The sequence below is a fragment of the Rattus norvegicus genome, chromosome 1 (assembly GCF_036323735.1).
Source record: "Rattus norvegicus strain BN/NHsdMcwi chromosome 1, GRCr8, whole genome shotgun sequence".
Taxonomy (NCBI): domain Eukaryota; kingdom Metazoa; phylum Chordata; class Mammalia; order Rodentia; family Muridae; genus Rattus; species Rattus norvegicus.
In genome coordinates this window covers 238,604,943-238,627,521 of record NC_086019.1, presented here as the reverse complement: position 1 = coordinate 238,627,521, position 22,579 = coordinate 238,604,943, and the positions used below count along the sequence as shown (strand labels likewise).

Below are 22,579 nucleotides of genomic sequence, written 5' to 3'. Positions count from 1 at the left end.
ACATGTAAAGATCAAAGCACAACTTATGTCTGTTTCTACCATAGAGGGTCTAGGAACTGAGCTCAGGTCATCAGGCTTGGTAGCAGGCACCTTTGCCCAGACCCACCACATCAGCCTTATGTATAGCATCTTAAGGTGATTGACGAGGTATGGAGAAAATAAATATTTCAAGTTACATTGTAGTACATTGTATTTTCTAAATATAAAAGTAACCAAGTTGGTTTGGGATCATTATCAAATTATAGAGCTTAGCTATAGCTGATCTCAAGTGTTTTTATTTTTATTCTTTACAGATTTGTTTTTATGTGTTTGAACATTTTGCCTGCTTGTGTCATGTGCGTGGATCATCCTCCCAGAGCTCAGAAGAGGGCACTGAATCCCTTGCAAGAGGAGTTACAGATTTGGGAGCTGGTGTGTGGGTGCTGGGAAGCAAATCCAGGTCCTCCAAGAGAGCAGGGTGTGCTCGCTCAAACCTCTGAGCCATCGCTCCTAGCCACTTAATTTCTTTCTGAACAAGAGCTGAAAAACATAATTGAAGAGAAAAAACATAATTGAAGTGGTCAGGGAGGAAGTCTTAAGATGAAATGTGTCATGTCCCTGTTAATGTGAGAGCAGGAGGAGAGAAGGTTGTGTGTTGTCTAATGGATGCTGTGGCCAGGTGTACTGTTAAAATTATCGGGTTGGGGATTTGGCTCAGTGGTAGAGCGCTTGCCTAGCAAGCGCAAGGCCCTGGGTTTGGTCCCCAGCTCAAAAAAAAAAATTATCACCAGCGTTATGAAATGAGACATTAAAGACGCGCCAGCCCGAGTTCTGAAACCAGGTGAACTGCGGCTTAGATTCTAGAGGCCCCATTTGTTAGCTTTGGCTTCTGTGGCACTCAAATGGATCCTTAGGTGCTGCGCAAAATGATTTGCTAATAGCAATTAAAGTTTGTAGATAGGCCAATATATGCCCTGCATTCATACATCGAATAAGAAATTACACCCCATGCAGGGGACATGGACCAACAATAAAAACGTGTTCCACTCCAGGTATGTGGCTTTTTAAGTAATGCCTCAACCGGGAGGCACAACTTGCTAAAATCCATGCACCTACAGTAGGGAATGTGGGGTTTACAGTGTGCCATGGGGACAGTGGAAGGTGAGTACACTTGTGTTTATCTGGGGTTATATAGACACGGGGTACATGCATGTTTGGTCAGTGAGTACTGTCTCATAGCGCTATAGTGGAGCTAACAATTCCTACTGTTTAGTGATACTTGGGCACTTCTAATAAAGAAGCACTATTCATAGAGATGCTGATGTAGACAAGCCTACTGTGCTGAGAGTTGTTAAGTTAACAGCACCAACCATTATGTATAACACAGTTCTTGATGATAATAAACATCTATGGTGCTAGCTTACATTTTTACTACACTACCCCATCTTCCCATTACTCCGCAGTCTCACCTTGCAAAGTAGCCTTAGCTAGGTCACTCAGGACAAGAGGGCATTGCTGTCCGAGGAGAGGAGAGCAGAGCTCCATGTACCTGAAGACCATTCAGTGAGACATGATGTACAGAGGAACGATGCTGATGGCGATGACGCTGGATGTGTGCAGACCCCGGTTAATGACTGTGCTTGCTTCACAGTTTTTACTAAAAATAAAGTAGAAATTTGTTTACGTAATTAAAAGTCAGCTCAATTTGTGTAAGTCGATTGTGATGATCAGTCATTGATTGGACTGTACAAAAGGGGCTGAGGTCTTAATTCTACTGACATCTAAGTAGGAACCATGAATAAAAGAATGTTTTGGTTCCGGGGAGTGGCCTCATCAGTAAAGTGTTTTCCGTGAAAGCATGAGGGCATGAGTTCGATTCCCCAGCCCCCAGGTAAAGCAGGGTGTGGTACGAGGAAATGGATGGATCCATGGAACTCAATGGACAGAGAATCTAGCCAATCGATGGGCCTGAGATTCCGTGAGACACCTTACCACAAAAGATACGTCAGAAAGTGATTGAGGGAGACACCTCTTCACACATGTGCATACATGGGTGCATGTATCTGCACTTGCCTGTGCATGCTCACGTGAACAGATGCACATGTACAACACATGCAAAAGAGTACTTTCATGAACATCCGCACAAGAATATTTTAAAACACACCTGCCGTGTTCTTTGAAATAGAATACTCACATGCAGAACTTAATTTAGTGGTCTAAGTCCCTTATGTAGAATACTGATAGGATTGCTAATATGTTGTAGTAGCATTTGGAAGCCTCATCCACTTTCTCTCTCCATCATGCATTTTGAAGCATGCATTTTTCTCTCTGCCAACACGCATGTTAAAGCCCCTTCTGCTTAGGTGTGGACAAACCTGCAGGTTCCACATCTAGTACTTAGGATGTTTTCCACAAGTGCGTTACAACTGTCACCCAGACCAGACGTATGTTTTAGAACAAAGCTGGCAATGCTCATAGCTGGTGCCCAGCTGCTGAAAACACAGCCATAGCAGAACCTTCTTTCTGGGTGACTTAACCTCAGGGCGATGTGCCTTCAAATCTACATCCCAGGCTGCAAGAAACCTGTTCATCTCTCTTCTGCCCAGTGCAGGGTGCTCCATCGGTAGGTGTATCTGCCAGTTCTTCATGCTCACAGCAAAGGGAGGAGGTGAAGAGGCGAATGAACAGGGTGGGGGAAAACTGCACCTTTAGAAACCTGGCGTTGTCTTGGCATTGATGAAGGTGTCAGCTGCCAGCAAGCAAAGGGAAAGTGTTCCATGTTAAGGATCACTCAGCCAAAAAACATGCATTTTAATCGACTATAGCAGCTACCTTGGGATGGATTTCTGTGGCATGTGAAATGCTCGCTCAGAAAGAAAGAGCATTTAAAAAAAAAAAACACTGTGGCTTCTTTTATGAGGTTGAAATTTAACACTTGGGAAGCAGTACCACCATAGAATGAATGCTTAGAGGCTTGAGGCAGCCTGCAGTATAAACAGAAGATCAGAGTGCATGCTGTTTTCATTCCTCTTTATCTCCTCCATCTCATTTTTAGAAATTATGGGATGTTCTGGTTTCTCACACCCAGGTATGCAAAGTAGGAGATGAAACGAAAACCATTTGCAGAAGGCGGTTTTCTGAGGAAGGCATATGGGAATGAAAGCCCTTGGGATGGGGTTCCATCCCTGACTGCTCTAAATGACCTAAGGAGCTCGAAGGGACAGCCATGGAGCTGTTTGTGTCTTTCCTCTTCCTGCCTCACGCACGCTAAGACAGAAGTTTCACATAACAAAGCAAGCAGCCTTTTGGAAGGCATCACATCATGAAATTTTATTAAGTCTAATTTCTGTGTAGTGAGCAATCTAATCACCTCTTCTATGAGACTTTTTATCCCAGCCAGGTGTCTGGGTGTCTTGGGCTGTAGCTGTGTTTACAGAGGATAGAGGCTGTGGGTGTGTCCTTGATACTGACAGTGAAGGAGTTCGGTACGAAATGAACCTTGGGTAGCCTAGCTTCCACTTATCGCACAGCGGTTGGCAGCGTGGGTGTGAGAAATCAATAAACATTTTTGGCTCGCCGTGGTGTTAAGTGGTTTGTTTATTTTATTTATTTATGTATTTACTTTTAAACAGCTCACTGATCTCCAGTTCCTGGCTTGAGGGAACTATTGGCTTCTATTGGCATCTCTAGAACTTTAATAGGACCGGACTGCAGGTGGAGCTGGGGTTTCCATTGAGTAGATGACTAGTACCTGCCTGACACAGGTCATCGATGGCTCTAGAGGTCACTCAAAACAACAACGTCCATTTCATGTGGTCTTAGAAGCTAAGCAGCTGTGAGCACACACACGGGCTCATGAGCTCTCTCTGGCTTTCCTTGAGCCGGGGTCCTATGCAAACACTGCTTCGGCCTCTACAGTGTTTAGCTGAGATTTTGCTCTGAGGATCTTGGTTGAGAGCACCAAGTTAACCTTTAAGGGTTGTGAGCAAGTCTCAAAGAAAACAGAACAAAGACTAAAATGTAAGAAGGTTGAGACTGGTGTGGTACCTTTTAAACAAAGAATTTGACCTTTCCAATAATTTATAAAACAAAGGTAGTAACTCATTCTCTCTCTCTCTCTCTCTCTCTCTCTCTCTCTCTCTCTCTCTCTCTCTCTCTCTCCCTCCCCCCCCCACCCTCGGTGTAGAGAGTCCCACTCTAAGGTTCCCCCATCTCCCTGACAAACGGCAGGTGCAAAGTCATGACTGCTGCCATAGATCCTAGATGCTGTCTGCCTTTGGGAGGGCAGGCATGAGCAAAGCTCCCGTGTCGGCAGCGCATATGTATACCTGAGTATACAGAGACCAGCTCTGGGGGTCTCCCACATCTACCGCTGTGGTGTTCTTTCCCTCCTAAATGCTCTGCAGCTCATCGATTCTCCATCCTTTCCAGAGTGCCTTGGGAAAATGTGTGACTAACATGCAGAGAGCACGAACAGGACATTTTAAATTGACTTCCACCAGCACTGTCACATTGAAAAATGGCTGCTAATGAATACTTAAAAGGGAACAGAGGCACTGAGGGCCCACTAATCTCAAAGCAGCTTGACCATATGGATGCCCACGAACACATCTTACTGTGAGCTCTCAGACCGAGTATGCTTGATTGGGTTTACCTGAGTCTGATCCTGAGTCTGCATGTAGAGGAGGTTAAGAAAGGAGCACGATCAACCTTCTTGCTTTCACACAGCGTCTACTCAACTTGCCTCCACATAAAACATCTGCCAGAAAACCCTAAGCTAAATTCTTTTATCCTTACTACAAAGACCCAGAACATAGTAGTGAGAAAAAGTCAGCTGACTTTCCAGAGGTCCCCTGATTCAGAGTTTCCAACCATGAAACTAGAAGCCAGCCCCTCTTGCCTCACATTGCATGGCAGCTCCAGATGGCATTGCTTCCTCCCATCTCTGCCCATCACCTGCTTAGCTAGTCTTGTTTTATCCTTGTCCCGATGATCTGAGCTCTGTCCTTCTTTGGGGGGGTCTTATCTTTCATTTTATCAACCACCCAGGGGAAGGACTTTTTTCCCCCATGAATTTAATTAACATAAAGGAATCCCTGAGGCTTATAATTTAGAGCAATTTGATCGGGTCTTTACTTTCCTTTTTTGTTTTGTGACACTGTGGAAGTAAACATCACTGAGCATGTTACCTAAGACATGTGAATGCCTTCCGCAGGATTCTTAGCAGCTCAAATGACGTCATCACAGAAGTGCAAACATTTTTCAAAGTGTCCAATTCTATGCAACAAGATTGCATGGAACATCCACTCTTACCTTCCTTGTAAATGCTGACCCAGCAGGGCGTATTCTTTCCTGTAGTTTCCTGTCTTCCTATTTATTTTTCTGACACCAGATGTTTTCTTAATAGTAAGTTTCAGGATGATCAAAACTATATAATAAAGTCCATATACTACAATGGTAGTGAGTAGATGATTCATACTAATTTAATTTAACAAATTAAATTTCTAAAAGTTAAAAATGAAGCAAATATTTTAACATGGCAAAGAAGTCAGTAGAGATGATTTCTAAGGAGTCCACCTCTTCATGTTTTTAAATTACTATTATTATTATTATTATTATCAGCAGTAGTAGTAGTTGTAGTAGTAGTAGTTGTTGTTGTAGTAGTACTACTACTACTAGTAGAGGAGTAGTAGTAGTAGTTGTAGTAGTAGTAGTTATAGTAGTAGTAGTAGAGTAGTAGTAGTAGTAGTTGTAGTAGTAGTAGTAATAGTAGTAGTAGTAGTTGTAGTAGTACTACTAGTAGTAGTAGAGGAGGAGTAGTAGTAGTTGTAGTAGTAGTAGTTGTAGTAGTAGTACTAGTAATAGTAGTAGTAGTAGTAGTTGTAGTAGTACTACTACTAGTAGTAGAGGAGGAGGAGTAGTTGTAGTAGTAGTAGTTGTAGTAGTAGTAGTAGAGTAGTAGTAGTTGTAGTAGTAGTAGTAGTAGAGTAGTAGTAGTAGTTGTAGTAGTAGTAGTAGTAATAGTAGTAGTAGTTGCAGTAGCAGTTGAAGTAGCAGCAGCAGCAGCAACAGCAGCAGCAATAGTAGCATTGTTATTTATGTGTGAGTGTACGAGAGAGAGGTGTGTGCTAGCCAGTTTGCATGTTTGTGTGCATGTGTGAATGTGTGTGTGTAGATTAGAAGTTAGAATGTCATCCATTATTGCTGATGTTGACCTTGATTCCTATCCGTGATCCTGTTTTTTCCACGTGGGCTTCTTTATACAGCTTCTCTAATTCTGGTTTGGCCAATGAAGGCTCTTCTTTAGGAACTGTCTTTCCTTTTGAAATAATGAACACTTACACCCTACAGTTTCTGGATCTACTGTATATGTGTCCTTATAATTTCCATGGCTCCTGTACATGTGGCCTTACAATTGCCAGATCTACTGAACATGTGAAGCTGAAATTATAAACTTATAGATTAATAGTTGCATAGCTCAAACAGTGAGCTCAAGTTCTCTCTAGGGAAATTTGAAAATTAATCAAAAGCACTGAAAACCACCTGGAGCCAACAACTAAATGACATTTTTTCAAAACAATGTTGAAACCAACCTAATTGTCTATTTCAGATATGTTCTTAGATAGAAAATATAGTCTGTGGTCAAATCTAAAGTCCTATAAAAACTTTCACTTCTTATAACACATATCATGACTTTCACAATGAGGAGGGAGATGCAGGTACTAAATGATGAGGACCAAAGCTCCCCTGCAGAAGCCAGGTCATCACCATTCACCATAGAGTAAGTTCGAATACTACATGCTTCAGCCCCAGATCCGGACAGTTACTCCCCATCATGCTAACTTTCAGTTTTGTTGAGATGAAGTAAAGACACAGAGGTACCTGGATATCCATGTTTATAGCTGCACTATTCACAAAGGAAGAAAGAATCAAATAACCCTAAATATATGGATAGCCACAGAAAATGAGGCATATATACACAATGAAACTTTGTTCGGATATATATATATATATATATATATATATATATATATATATATATGACATCATGACATTTTCAGGTGAGATTGGAAATCATGATGTAAAGCCAAAACAATCCAGATGTAAAAAAATCATCATGTTTACTCTGAGATGCAAATACCTGGGCCTAAATGTGTATATGGTATGTTATTAATATGTATATAGTATGTTATTATGTGACTTAGTGTGTAATGTGTATTGCTATACATAAATCTGTTTTTAAATAAATATGCATATCTGCGGGGAATGAAAATATACATTAAACTATGGGAACAGAGTAAGAAGACTAAAGAGAATAAGAAGAAAAAACAAAGAACATCCCAAAATACATGTGATATCAAAGCAGGAAAAATTGTTTGTGAGCGAGGTCAGTCAGGGAGGGAAAGAACTGTGCATATAAAAAGCATACACACATATACACAAGCCAGTGTGGATGTGTGCACGTACACACACACACACACACACACACACACACACACACACACACGCCCTTACATAACAATCCAAATTTTTCAAAGAGTGAATGGGAAAGTACTTGTCTTTAAATTCGTGCCTTACTGCATCTATGAGTTTCATCATTAACTAATGAAGCCATGCTTGTTGCTCAAATTCCCTTCTCTGTTGATGGAATTGCTCTAGCACAACACGGGCTCCCAGTTGGACAACTCCTTTGAAGCCTATGGATTTCATGTTGGTGTTCTTCTCAAAAACAAAGATATCTATGGGTCTCTGTCATGGCTTGAACCTTGTTTGTCTCCTCATGAATTGGGACTTGCTCCCCAATAAAAATGGTGAGAGCTGATGATCCTTTAGGAAGTGTCTGAGTCTTCAAGGAGGAATTAGTGCAGTTCTAAAAGAACTGAACTTGTTTACAGAGAGTAGATTGTAGTAAACCATTTGTCCCATTCTTCCCTCACCTCCACGACTTCACCAGGAGTTAAGGTGGCACAAAGCCCTCAGCAGAAGGTGACAAAATGCCAGCATTATGCTCTTAAACTTTCAGAACCAGGGGACAAAATAAACTTTCCTTAGTAAGTTACCTAGTCTTTGTAATTTGAAAAGCAAGAGAAAACACCCAAGTGTCAGACCTGCTTTCCTAAGGGGTGTAAACCCCAGCAAAGGGTATTCCATCTTGCAGATAGCATATCCAGTAGCAGCCTCTCAGGATCCCAGAGGCAGGATGTTCTCCTAGATATGTGTGCCAGGGTGTGAAGAACCTGAAGCTGTTCCAGACCACTCACATTTACCTGTCCCAGTGGACCAATAAGGGACCTGGGTGGAACAATGAAGAACGGGGTCTGTGTGGAGAGCAAGTCGCTACTAGCCTTCATGACCCCACAAATTGTAACCGAGTATCTTGGTTGAGTTTTTGAGAATTCTCTGTTTCTTTAAAAAATAAAATCCTGAAAATTAGATTTAACTCCCACAGGAATTTCTGTTTTCTTTCTAAGTAAATATTTAAGGTTCATGTCAGCGCAGAGTTTAACTTGAAACTTTCCAGTTTTCCAAAGAATGCTGATGCCGTGGACAGTGAAAGACTTACAGCCAGCGCCTTGCTCCCGGACTCAGGACCAAAATTAAATTCTTTTGACCTGTATTCGTCTTACCATCGATGCTGCCCTGCATTACCAGATGGGGTAACTAGTTTTTCAAGTAAATAAAAAAATCTGGATAAAGGACAAATAATATGTCATTGGAAATTTAGAACACTTTTCAGCTTGGAGAATGTGATGTAAGAATCACAGTTCTCTTGCCTTAAAAAAATGTGGAGATTGGGAGTAAGGTAGAGAAGCGTTTCAGGAAGTTACAGGAGTCAATGGAGACTCAGAGCTACGAAAGTACTAGCGTATGCAGTACAACACAGTTGCATCGAAATGGAGCAGAGTCAAGAGCTGCTGTGCACACTCGGCCACCAGTTTCAACAATGGACTAATTTGTGATTATTATGGATGGACTAGTTTATAGTCATTGTGGATTCTGTCATTTCAACCCTGGCATGAGGATTGGGACCTTCCTGTTTGTTTCTCGGATACAGCTGCATTTCTTTGCCTATGTCATTATTCTGCAGAGGCTTCTCTGAGAAAGGTAAAGGATTCTGCAGGAAACTGCAAAAGAGCTACTGAAACAATTTAGAAGGTTAATCCTCAAGTACAGGATTCTCCTGGTACACTTCAATTCTATGGGACTTATAAGAAAGGAATGGATCCTATAAAACTAGGAAGAATATGAGGATAATAAACACGAATTTGAGATATTAAAATTCATTAAAGTTCAAAGAGCAAAACAAGGAACAACTGTAAACATTGTTTTATATTGTTTTTAAAATGTGCATATATACACACATATACATATGCATATATGTATATACATACACACACAAACATACATATTTACATATTTGCATATACACACACTATGTGGATTGCCGGTCTCAAACTCAACATGTCAGGCCTGGTAGTAATCGCATTGTCTGCCAAGTCACTCACCAGCCTGCCCTTCCAGAAAAGCAGTACTAGAGTGAGTGACAAGGAGCCCAACAGAAGTAGAGACACAGCACTTAAAGACCAGTTTGGATTCAGCCCTAGAATTTTTGTTTTTCCCAAAGCTACTGAACTTCTATGACCCAATTTTTTATGCCCATTAAGTAGAGTTGATTCTTAAGACATTGGTCCTTGTTTGGGGCTCTGAGGAAATGGCTCCTCTGTGCTGCTTTCTTGCCCTCATTCTCTTTGGACAAGATTATAATTGTCTCCATATTCTCTCCATTCTAGCTTTGGGTATTCAGAATCCTGATTCTTGCCTTCAGGCAAGAGCCTTTTGGATTTTAGCATCTGTCTTTCACTGAATTCATAGGAGCACCTTAGACTTTACTCCTGTAACATTAATAATCTTCCCAGCTGAACTTATCTAGAGTTATTTATAGTTGAAACCTGGGAAAGATGTTCATTATTTTCACCAGAAAAAGGTAAAATGTTCTCTCATTTGAATGGATTGCGGTGGAAATGGACACCGGTCTAGTCACTCATTTGGTTTTATTGCTGTGTGAATGGACACTGGTCTGGTCCCTGATCTGGTTGTTTACTGTGTAAGTAGGTACTAGTTTGATCATTCATCTGGGATGACTGTGTAAGATAGGCACTGATCTGGTTACTCATATGTATTGATTACTGTGTGAAAAGACGCCGATCTGATCATTCATCTGGGTTGCATAGAGTTGGGTCTTAAGACTTTGGTTCTTGTCCAGGGTTCTGGATGGGTTGGTTCGGAAATGTCTCCTCACAGTAACTGTTTGCTTTCATCTGGGTTGATTGCCGGTTACTCGTGTGTCTTGATTACTTCGTGAAAAGACTGTGGTATGACCCTTCATCTGGGGTGACTACTGTTCAGATGGACACTTGCTTGGCCATTCATCTGGATTGATTACTGTGTGAATGAACACTGGACTGATCACTCCTCTGGTGTGATAACTGTGTGGCGGTCACTACAAGTTAGTCAACCTGTCAGTCCTGGGGCATCTTCTACATACCACATCAATGCTTGTGTTTAAATTCTCAGGTTCTGCGATTTCAGTGTTGTATATTTTTGGTCCTGGTTATCAAAAACAGTAGGTTTCATTGTCTCAAAGAAAGAAACATGAATGCTTAGGGTTAATGTAACTTAATCACTTCACTAATTTTAATGGCAGATCCATTTCAAAATTAGTTCTTTAATGGGTTTTTAGGGACTCCACCCTCTTCCAGTAGTCACTGTGAGGAGAAGATACGATGACAATGAACACGGCATATGGTTAGCCCCTTTACTTGTCCAACACAATAGTGACTGCATTTATTCGTGATAGTGATTGGTCTGAAGAGCTTAAGATGCTTCTCAAGTGGATTTGCTCATTAATATAGTCATTGGACTTATAGGTGACCTAGATATGAGGCTTAAAATAAATAAGGCTAATCTATGGAATTTTAATAGAAATGCATTTGTTTAATTTGGAGGCAGTGAAAAGCCCTTTACTGTTCTATTTAGTGATAACTGTCTACATAACTAAATACATTTACATCAGCAGAGATGTGCGTCAATGGCACCAGTGCTTAAATGATACCAAAGTTTTGCATACACTTCATCACACAAACCACTCAGTAGCTTGCAACAGCTTACAATCCTTCTGTGCTGTGGATCGCCTGTGTTCGGGTGTTTCTCGTAGAGGACCTGTCCTGTGGTATTAGTTAGAGGGCAGCTGCGAATAGACATTTTCTGATATGAAACAGCCACTTTCACCATATTCTGTTAGTCAAGGAAACTCTGGAGCACATCAAAGGAGACTGTGAAATAGAAATCACCTCTCGACAGGAAAGTGGTAAGGGGATGGTAAGAACACAGGGGATGTGAAGCGCTGCTATGGCGGATTTGGGCAGATGGGCCCCATCGTGATAGTTCTAGAGAAATTCCATGCCATTCTCTTTAATGCTGAAGCTCATTAAATATGGTCCGCAGACCAAAACCAAACATCTGCCTGGTTTATAAATAAATTTTTCTTACCATGTGTCCATGCTCAGGCATTTACATGCTGTTCGTGGCTATTTTCATATCACAGTGCAGATTTCTATAGAAACAATAGCAGTCATGTAGCTAGTAACACCAAAACTATTATCTGCCCCTTTATAGTTTTACAGGTCCTTCCAGAGAAATCTCACCACTTTTATTTTTACATTTTTAATATTTTCACTTATAAATTTAACAATAATTGCACTAGGTTTCTCCCTCTAATCGCACCCATATGCTCCTCGTTCCTCTCAAATGTGTGGCCTCTTTTTCTTTAATTATTATTGTTATGTACAAACACATACATGTATAAACAAATTGTTGTTATGCACACACACACACAAATATACAAATAAGTAAATATGTGGAACAACCAGCAGCATCCACTCAGTGTTGCTCAGATGTACATGATTTCAGGACTGACCACTTGCATTGATAACTAATTTGGAGGCTCATCCGTGGAGAGGATAACTCTCCCTTAGCAGTCATCAATTCCCTGTAGTTCTTCATTCATCCAGCAGTCGAACTCAGTGAGATTTCCTCCATCCACATTGACATGTCAACTGGTGCCATCATTATTGAGGTCTTGTTTGGGTAGCCATACTGCTGAGACTTCCTAAACACAGGTTCCTTTTCATATCTAGAAGACATGATATTACAGCAGACTTCCTGGTCTTCTATCCCTCACAATCTTCTCTCCCATTTCCCTAGGGTTCCCCAAACCTTAGGTGTAAGGCTTGTGTTGTAGAATAGCAATTGGGGCTGAGTACCCCGTGACCAGTTGCTCCCCATGTTTTGACAAGTTGTGGCTTTTCCATTGTGGTCTCTGCTACAAATAAAAGCTTTTTTGATCAGGAGTGGGAGCAATGCTCATCTGAATTCATAAGTATTTGGAATGTGCGTAGGAATTATATTGGTTTAGGAAAGTGGCGGTTGTTGGTTCTCCACTAAGATCCATGACCTCATTAGCCATAGACAGTTGGCAAGGTTTACGGTTCCAGCCACAAATTCCCTACTGTGGAGCAGTAGGGAATTGTTAAGTCCAATCATGCAGATGGTGATTACTACCAAGATAGGATTTCTCTGAGGCTTGTGTCTAAAGGCTTTCCCCTCATCTCCATTCCCACCAGCCCAAATGTCTGTTTGTTGTTCAATCTGTGAGTTTAGTCTGCTCTTATGGGACATGGTGTGGGTGCTAGGTGGTCTTCATGGCCAAACTTGTCAGCAAGTAGAAATTATCTGTGATGCCTTAGGATGTACATGAATGATGCTCTCATTCACTAAATAACTCGATCTACTTAACCCAAGCCCGGACCCAGGCATCCATTCGGAAAACACTGCCTAAAGAATAGCTGGTAACCCTGAGGCACTTTAAAGTTTTATTGTACCAACAGCAAAACAATCACCCTATAAATTAATTAATAAATTACAAATAAATTTGTTTCTAAATTGTGAATACATTCTCATTGACTGAAACTATTAATTTGTAATTTACAAATCAATGTATAAAGTAATAAACCTGTTGCAAAGGTATGACTCCAATTTGATCAGAAACTAGACCCATTACACGCCGTGCTTATTAGAAACGCCTCTTTTCTTAGTGGGTGGTGATGTGGTTTTGGAGAGAAAAAAATATTTTCACATGAAGAGCTATGGTTGGAGAAGTGGGAAAAGGTACTAGGCAAAAACTAAAGGTAATGGAGGTGTTAATTCTTATACCAGTTGTATATTGTGATAGCTAGAAAAATTAAGTATGAGAAATTACCTTAAAATGGGAAATGCCTCTGATAGCGAGGGCTTTTGAATGGTAGACTCTGGAAAGACTCTGCCAAGGAATGTGCCCATAGGCTATGTGGTATCACTGTGTTGGGGTATGTGGAAGTGTCGAGGGGGATGGTGAAAGAAAATGGGAGTCAAAACCAAAGGCCAAGTGCAGAATTTGAAGATAAAAGCTGACTGTGGCCTCATCATAGCCATCGCCAGGTCAGTTTCCTGGGCAGAACCCCATGTGCTACGTGTGTGCGGGAAACGGTGCCCAAGCGACGTCATTTCCTCCAACTTCCTTCTAACCGCAGAGCTGAGGCTCGCTTTCATCTTTGGATAAGAAGACCAAGTGGAACAAGCCACGTCTCAAAAGCAGTGTCATGAGTACTCTGTGCACTTGAAATAGCATGGGAACACTTTGATGTCGGGTGCAGTTTCAGATTTTAACAGTATTTTCATTTTTAATTAGGCCAACAGCCTCAGCCGCTGCAATCACACAGCTACCAAGTACCGTAGAGAAAGCGCTACTCACTTTTTGTCTGTATTTCACAAAGGCATGCTTTGTCTTTCCCCTTCTAAATAATCTTTAAACATGAAAGGTATAAGGGATCAGTCAGCTACGACAGAGAGGTAGATGGAGTTTTGGAGAACTAGGTAGTAGCAGACCTAGATTATCTGGAAACCAAAACAAAGGAGAGTGGAAGTGGAACTGCTGAAGGACGGAATGCTGCTAGTGTGCTGGGGTGAATTTGGCCCCTTTTAGATCATGGCAATGGCGTTCTTCTCAAGAAAGTCTGACCTTTGAAAGAAGATATAATGTAGGGGGAGGTATTGATTCCCTAATTGGTTCTTGATTGTGTCAATAAAGGAGCCAAATTCCATTGGTTACTGGGAAGCCAATCACTGGGCAAAGGGGAGAAGGCGGGACTTTCGGGTCCCAGGAGGAGAAGGGTAGGAAGGGAAAGAGTCAGAGCAGGGGATGGGGGGAAGCGGCAGACTTTTAGCTCTCTGGGCGCCTATAGTTTGTAACCTCTGCCGTGGGTGGAGGCCAAGAAGGATGGGGTAGGATATTCTTCTCCCAGCCATTGGGTCATCTGACAAGTTTTTTTTTTTTTTTTTTTTTGGTTCTTTTTTTCGGAGCTGGGGACCGAACCCAGGGCCTTGCGCTTCCTAGGTAAGCGCTCTACCACTGAGCTAAATCCCCAGCCCCGACAAGTTTTAAAATATTAAGGCTGTCTGGTGTTTTCCATCTGTGGCGACTAAGGTGGACAGGAGAAAGAGCACAGTTGGAGCGGTTCTTGATGGCTTGGCAGAGGTAGCCGTGAGAACTTGAGGGAGCTTGGGCAGAGTTCTGGAGAAAGAGCTACCGTGTTTTTAAAATGACACGCAACATATATGTAGTCCACTGTTTTGGATGGCCAACTGTACAACACTGGCTTCATCCCAGTTCTACAAAAGGCTTCTTGCCTACACCATACTGTGGCTTTGAGAGCACAGATAAAGGAGAGACTGGTCCCATAGACCCGACTGAAGATATGCCTCCATATCTTCACCTTTTAAAAGTTTGCCACCTTCCACCATCATATTAAGACCTTTCAGTGCATGAACAACATTCAAATGATGATGGGGACTACAAAAACTTCTACAGTGACAGTCGCCGTAGCTCTCTGAAAGGATTGGAATTTTCTGTAATGTTCAGTATGTAGCTACTAGCCACGTGGTGCATTAGAGCACTTGACTGTGATTATATTTTTTATTAATTTATATTTAAGTAGCCACATGTATTAACCAGCTCCCATAGCAAAGAGCACAACGGAAAGTTATTTTTGAATGTTCTTTAGACAGTGTGCAATAAAGATATTGGAAGCAGTTGTCACGGTTTTATTGTAATCCACAAAACAGTATGTTCACAGTTCAAATCTGTCACACTCATCACAAATGAACCAGGCAGGGTTTTCTTCCTAATGCTTCATTTTAGTACTGTTTCTGGTGATTATGCTAATAAAAATGAGACGTTGATAATTATAAGTACAGCCTGTCAGAAGAACGGATACCGTAATTATAACACAATTGAGGAAAACATTTTCCAAACACTGGCAAAGCATGCTATAATGTGTTATGTGTTGCCTTTAAGTTAACTTTGGTAGAAACAGCGAAAGCAGATTTTGTCACAAGGGACGTCTCATCAAGTAGTTAATTTGTAGAAAAATTTCATTTTTCCAATTTGAAAGAACAGATGGCCTATTCATTAAAATTCAAAAGTAGATAATTACTTGATTCCAGTATTTTTAGCAAAAGGACATTTTATAACATTATGTTTGGGGAAGACTCATAGGTCTTCAAATGTTTTGTGTGACTGGACACATAATTCACCGTCTATAACTGCCTGCTCTGCTAACTGAATGAGCCAGTTAAAAATAGCCTTGGAACTCTTTTTCCACACTGAAATATTCACTTTTTAAAAAAATGACTCGTCTCTCTGAAGAAATGTCTTCCCATTAACCTTAAACCTCCATTCAAACATTCATCAGCAAACATTTATCTTTCACTTTTGTGCCCGAGACTTCCAACTGGAGATCCACGTTCGGCTGGCAAGGTTGCACCTGCCCCTAAGAAGGAAAGTCCAATGGTGAATGTTGAATGATTGAAGTACCCTGGATTATCTTTCAATTTAGTAATATTCTGCAGCTTTCTCTCACTTAAGTAGCTCAGTAAAGGATATTTAGTGGATATTTAGCGACTCAGAACAGAGCATTCACAAATCTGCATGGGTAAAATCTGTTATTGACAGTCCCCCACCTGCACAGTAATGATAATCTTCAAGTTTCCAGCCACTCAAGCTCAGAATTCTGTTTACCCAGACGCGATTCTCTGTCTCCAAGATACACCAAAATGAAGGAGAAACAACCGATTTGCCAAATCTCATTGGTTACTAGGAAGCTCAAAGTGAAAGCTTGAAGTAAGACTTCATTACCTCATTTTGAGGGGAAAACTAACTGCTGTGTCTCTTTGTTTCTTGCTTGATAGGTATTTTTCCATAAGAGGACTTGAACATGGCTGTGGGGGAGGGTACAAGGTAAACCTAGGGAAATAGTTTTCTCCTTATGTGTTTGACACAGGGAGCTGTTCTGTGCTGCCCATGTCAGCAAGCCCAGGAGCTTCTGGGATTTCTCTTCTCTCTCCTTCCCAACCCACCATAGGGAATACTAGCATTGTGTCTGCTTGTATACTGGTCCTGGGATTCAAATGCAAAACAACCCTATGGGTCAAGGGCTTTACACACTGATCCACCTCTCCTCAGCCTTGTAGGTGGACTTCTTCTGTAATCCCTGTAATCCGTCCCACTGTCTTTCAAATTCAGTCTTTTTCTTCCCTTAGGACTGTGAATACTTATTTCTTAGGGCTGTGAATGAATTCTTACCTGGGGAGCTAGAGAGTTGGTTCCCACTCATTGATCAGATAGATTCACTGATGCTTAACCCTGCACTAGTTTCGCAAATGGTCAAAAAAATAAATAAATAACAAATAAATAAAGGAAAATAATACGATGAAAAAGAGAGTTGTCTCTGTGCTGTTATGTTCTTTATGTGCTGAAAGACTGCATGTCAACCGTGTAATTTAAGAAATTAGGAGTCCTGGGGAGATGTGGGCAGATACCATGGGGTTTATTATAGGTTTAACTCTCCTATGTAAATCTTACCCATCTGCCCTCTGGACCCTTTACTCTACACCTCAGTATGCCATGTTGCTCAACATGGACAAACCGACTGCTGAACCTTACTGCTTACCTTTATGTGAAAATAATAAGGAATTTATGGCAATATGTTAATATATTTTGATGCTACAAAAAAATATGGCACATATGGAACAGATCCCATAAAAAACCCAACAAAATTAAAGGCTAAAATAGGGTCGCTGATAGGACTCTTTATTACTACATAGTAATTCAGGCTTATTAAACCACATAAACTAATAAGTTATAACGCTCTTTTTGATATGATATTTCCCAGGATTTGTTTTAACTTTCTACTAAGGAAAACTGGATCCTTTAAGCAGCTGGGTTTTTGCTTGCTGTCCTACATGTGTGCGTGCTGTTCACAATGGGTTAGATATTATTATGCCACTATTGATCTCACATCTAGCCTAAGACTCTTCTAATTTCCATGTACCGAACAATGAATAAACATGCGAGACACGTGAGGCGCTGATACAAAGCTCTTTTCTTTGTCTTGTTCTTCCTGAACAACTTCACTTTCATCTTGGAATCCTGGAAGATCCCACTGGCCACTGACATCTTTCATGGCTTTACACCTTTCCCTCAGAGACCTTCAGGTCTGATAGAAGAACATTAAATCTAACAGCCCAAGGCTAGTAAAATTGTACACGTTTTGATGATACACAAGGGAGCGCGCTTGCTTACCATTTAAATGTAATTTAAAACTCTACTGCTCTAACAACCCTATATGGTATTGTTTTATTTTCTGAGTTTTAATGTATTAGAAACCAGAGCTTTCTTATAATACCACTTACACATATTTCACCCTAATATTGTATAAAAAATACTGAATGGAGGCATAACTTTACTGTAATACCAATTCAGTTATCTTCATAACTTCAAGTTATGATGTTAGGTCTTACTTTTCATCTATTAATAGGCATTATCTTGTCTAGAGGCAAAGTATTAATTTCTCTCATAATGCTTGCTTCTCTGATGACATAGAAGCAGAGAGTTCAGAGATGGAAAACCAACCCCTCAGAGATGAGAGACCCTCAACTTCTGGACGTGAGTCAGTCAATGAACAAAAATCTGGAAGAACTAAGACAAAAATCCAAGCATTATTTCTGCTAAAAGGTGATTTAGTCAAGAGATAAATTATTTAGGTCATTTTCAGATGGGAACAAATTATTCATGGATAGTTCTAAGTCGTTAAAATAATATGTTTCTGCAGAAATGAGTTCCTTAAATCCATTGTTGTTCAAGAAATGTGCATCCTTTTGAATATTTAAACCCAAGTTATTTCATTAAAAACTATTACTACTTCATTCATTAATAATAGAATGCAAAAGTTATTCACACAAATGGATGGAAGCAAATTTTTCTACACCTAAGCTGAATTTTAATATTTTCAAGGTTTCCATTTAAGCATCATATCTACTTTACGATTTTCTTTTCTTTTTTTTTCATCTTTATTAAATTGGGTATTTCTTATTTACATTTCAAATGTTATTCCCTTTCCCGGTTTCCAGGCCAACATCCCCCTAGCCCCTCCCCCTCCCCTTCTAGATGGGTGTTCCCCTCCCCATCCTCCCCCCATTACTGCCCTCCCCCCACCAAGAAACCTGTTCACTGGGGATCAGTCTTGGCAGGACCCAGGGCTTCCCCTTCCACTGGTCCCCTTACTAGGCTACTCATTGCTACCTATGAGATTGGAGCCCAGGGTCAGTCCATGTATAGTCTTTGGGTAGTGGCTTAGTCCCTGGAAGCTCTGGTTGGTTAGCATTGTTGTTCATATGGGGTCTCGAGCTCCTTCAAGCTCTTCCAGTCCTTTCTCTGATTCCTTCAACGGGGGTCCCATTCTCAGTTCAGTGGTTTGCTACTGGCATTCGCCTATGTATTTGCTGTATTCTGGCTGTGTCTCTCAGGAGAGATCTACAACCGGTTCCTGTCGGCCTGTACTCCTTTGCTTCATCCATCTTGTCTATTTGGGTGGCTGTATATGTATGGGCCACATGTGGGGCAGGCTCTGAATTGGTGTTCCTTCTGCCTCTGTTCTAAACTTTACCTCCCTATTCCCTCCCAAGGGTATTCTTGTTCCACTTTTAAAGAAGGAGCGAAACATTCACATTTTGGTCATCCTTGAGTTTCATGTGTTCTGTGTGTTTGGGTAATTCGAGCATTCGGGCTAATATGCACTTATCAATGAGTGCATACCATGTGTGTTTTTCTGTGATTGGGTTACCTCGCTCAGGAGGATATTTTCCAGTTCCATCCATTTGCCTATGATTTTCATAAAGTCATTGTTTTTGATAGCTGAGTAGTATTCCATTGTGTAGATGTACCACATTTTCTGTATCCATTCCTCTGTTGAAGGGCACCTGGGTTCTTTCCAGCTTCTGGTTATTATAAATAAGGCTGCTATGAACATAGTGGAGCACGTGTCTTTGTTACATGTTGGAACATCTTTTGGGTATATGCCCAAGAGAGGTACAGCTGGGTCCTCAAGTAGTGCAATGTCTAATTTTCTGAGGAACCTCCAGACTGATTTTCAGAATGGTTGTACCAGTCTGCAATCCCACCAACAATGGAGGAGTGTTCCTCTTTCTCCACATCCTTGCCAGCACCTTCTGTCACCTGAGTTTTTGATCTTAGCCATTCTCACTGGTGTGAGGTGAAATCTCAGGGTTGTTTTGATTTGCATTTCCCTTATGACTAAAGATGTTGAACATTTCTTTAGGTGCTTCTCAGTCATTCAGCATTCCTCAGCTGTGAATTCTTTGTTTAGCTCTGAACCCCATTTTAATAGGGTTATTTGTCTCCTCGCAGTCTAACTTCGTGAATTCTTTGTCTATTTTTGATATAAGCCCTCTATCAGTTGTAGGATTGGTAAAGATCTTTTCCCAATCTGTTGGTTGCCGTTTTGTCCTAACCACAGTGTCCTTTCCCTTACAGAAGCTTTGCAGTTTTATGAGATCCCAATTGTTGATTCTTGATCTTAGAGCATAAGCCATTGGTGTTTTGTTCAGGAAATTTTCTCCAGTGCCCATGTATTTGAGAATCTTCCCTGCCTTTTCTTCTATTAGTTTGAGTGTATCTGGTTTGATGTGGAGGTCCTTGATCCACTTGGACTTAAGCTTTGTACAGGGTGATAAGCATGGATCGATCTGCATTCTTCTACATGCTGACCTCCAGTTGAACCAGCGCCATTAGCTGAAAATGCTATCTTTTTTCCATTGGATGGTTTTGGCTCCTTTGTAAAAAATCAAGTGACCATAGGTGTGTGGGTTCATTTCTGGGTCTTTAATTCTATTCCACTGGTCTATCTGTCTGTCTCTGTACCAATACCATGCAGTTTTTATCACTATTGCTCTGTAATACAGCTTGAGTTCAGGGATAGTGATTTCCCCCCAGAAGTCATTTTATTGTTGAGGATATTTTTAGCTATCCGGGGTTTTTTGTTATTCCAGATGAATTTGCAAATTGTTCTGTCTAACTCTATGAAGAATTGGATTGGAATATTGATGGGGATTGCATTGAATATGTAGATCATTTTTGGTAAAATGGCCATTTTTCCTATATTAATCGTGCCAATCCTTGAGCATGGGAGATCTTTCCATCTTCTGAGATCTTCTTCAATTCCTTTCTTCAGAGGCTTGAAGTTCTTATCAAACAGATCTTTCACTTGCCTGATTAAAGTCACACTGAGGTATTTTTTATTATTTGGGACCATTATGAAGGGTGTCGTTTCCCTAATTTCTTTCTCGGCTTGTTTCTCTTTTGTATAGAGGAAGGCTACTGATTTATTTGAGTTAATTTGCTGAAGGTGTTTATCAGGTTTAGTAGTTTTCTGGTGGAACTTTTGCGATCAACAGGCTTCAACATATACAGAAAGAAAGAAATAATCCCATGCGTCCTATCAGACCACCACGGGCTAAAGCTGGTCTTCAATAATAATAAGGAAAGAATGACCACATATACATGGAAGTTGAACAATGCTCTACTCAATGATAACCTGGTCAAGGAAGAAATAAAGAAAGAAATTAAAGACTTCTTAGAATTTAATGAAAAGGAAGGTACAACATACCCAAACTTATGGGACACAATGAAAACTGTGCTAAGAGGAAAACTCATAGCGCTGGGTGCCTGCAGAAAGAAACAGGAAAGAGCATATGTCACCAGCTTGACAGCACAACTAAAAGCTCTAGAACAAAAAGAAGCAAATACACCCAGGAGGAGTAGAATGCAGGAAATAATCAAACTCAGAACTGAAATCAACCAAGTAGAACAAAAAGGACTATACAAAGAATGAACAGAACCAAAAGCTGGTTCTTTGAGAAAATTAACAAGATAGATCAACCCTTAGCCAGACTAACGAGAGGACACCGAGAGTGTGTCCAATTAACGAAATCAGAAATGAAAAGGGAGACATGACATAACAGCAGAATCAGAGGAAATTCAAAAAATCATCAGATCCTACTACAAAAACCTATATTCAACAAAACTTGAAAATCTGGAGGAAATGAACAATTTTCTAGACAGATACCAGGTATCAAAGTTAAATCAGGAACAGATAAACCATTTAAACAACCCCATAACTCCTAAGGAAATAGAAGCAGTCATTAAAGGTCTCCCAACCAAAAAGAGCCCAGGTCCAGACGGGTTTAGTGCAGAATTCTATCAGACCTTCATAGAAGACCTCATACCAATACTATCCAAACTATTCCACAAAATAGAAACAGATGGATCACTACCGAATACCTTCTATGAAGCCACAATTACTCTTATACCTAAACCACACAAAGACCCAACAAAGAAAGAGAACTTCAGACCAATTTCCCTTATGAGTATCGATGCAAAAATACTCAATAAATTCTTGCAAACCAAATCCAAGAGCACATCAAAATAATCATCCATCATGATCAAATAGGCTTCATCCCAGGTATGCAGGGATGGTTTAATATACGGAAAACCATCAACATAATCCATTATATAAACAAACTGAAAGATAAAAACCACATGATCTTTTCATTAGATGCTGAAAAATCATTTGACAAAATTCAACACCCCTTCATGATAAAAGTCATGGAAAGAAGAGGAATTCAAGGCCCATACCTAAACATAGTAAAAGCCATATATAGCAAACAAGTAGCTAACATTAAACTAAATGGAAAGAAACTTGAAGCAATCCCACTAAAATCAGGGACTAGACAAGGCTGCCCACTCTCTCCCTACTTATTCAATATAATTCTTGAAGTTCTAGCCAGAGCAATCAGACAACAAAAGGAGATCAAGGGGATACAGATTGGAAAGGAAGAAGTCAAAATATCACTATTTGCAGATGATATGATAGTATATCATCTACATTTTCTTTTCATAAGCAATGTATCTCTTAAATTCTTCCTCACTATATTATGCTAATGCAATGAAGCATTCCATCCTCACTGCTTGAGCACAGAAGTACTCATAATATTTTTTATTATAATCAGGTAAAATCTGTGATGTCTCTTACACAATAATTCAACCAACTAGAAAAACTTAAGATTTTGGAAATTTGCTTTTTCAGTC

The 22,579-nt window shown here is 40.5% G+C and overlaps 1 protein-coding gene and 1 long non-coding RNA gene across 3 annotated transcripts in view; one reads left to right on the top strand and one right to left on the bottom strand.

Moving 5' to 3' along the window:
- Prkg1 (protein kinase cGMP-dependent 1) overlaps window positions 1–22,579 on the top strand; it is a 1,233,235-nt gene that overhangs the window by 424,663 nt on the left and 785,993 nt on the right. The window lies entirely within an intron of this gene.
- LOC120097462 (uncharacterized) lies at window positions 254–14,101 on the bottom strand. Its single transcript, XR_005494866.2, has 3 exons — window positions 13,829–14,101; window positions 1,449–1,636; window positions 254–519 (listed from the first exon to the last, which is right to left on the bottom strand). It is a non-coding gene; the product is annotated as an uncharacterized LOC120097462 (long non-coding RNA).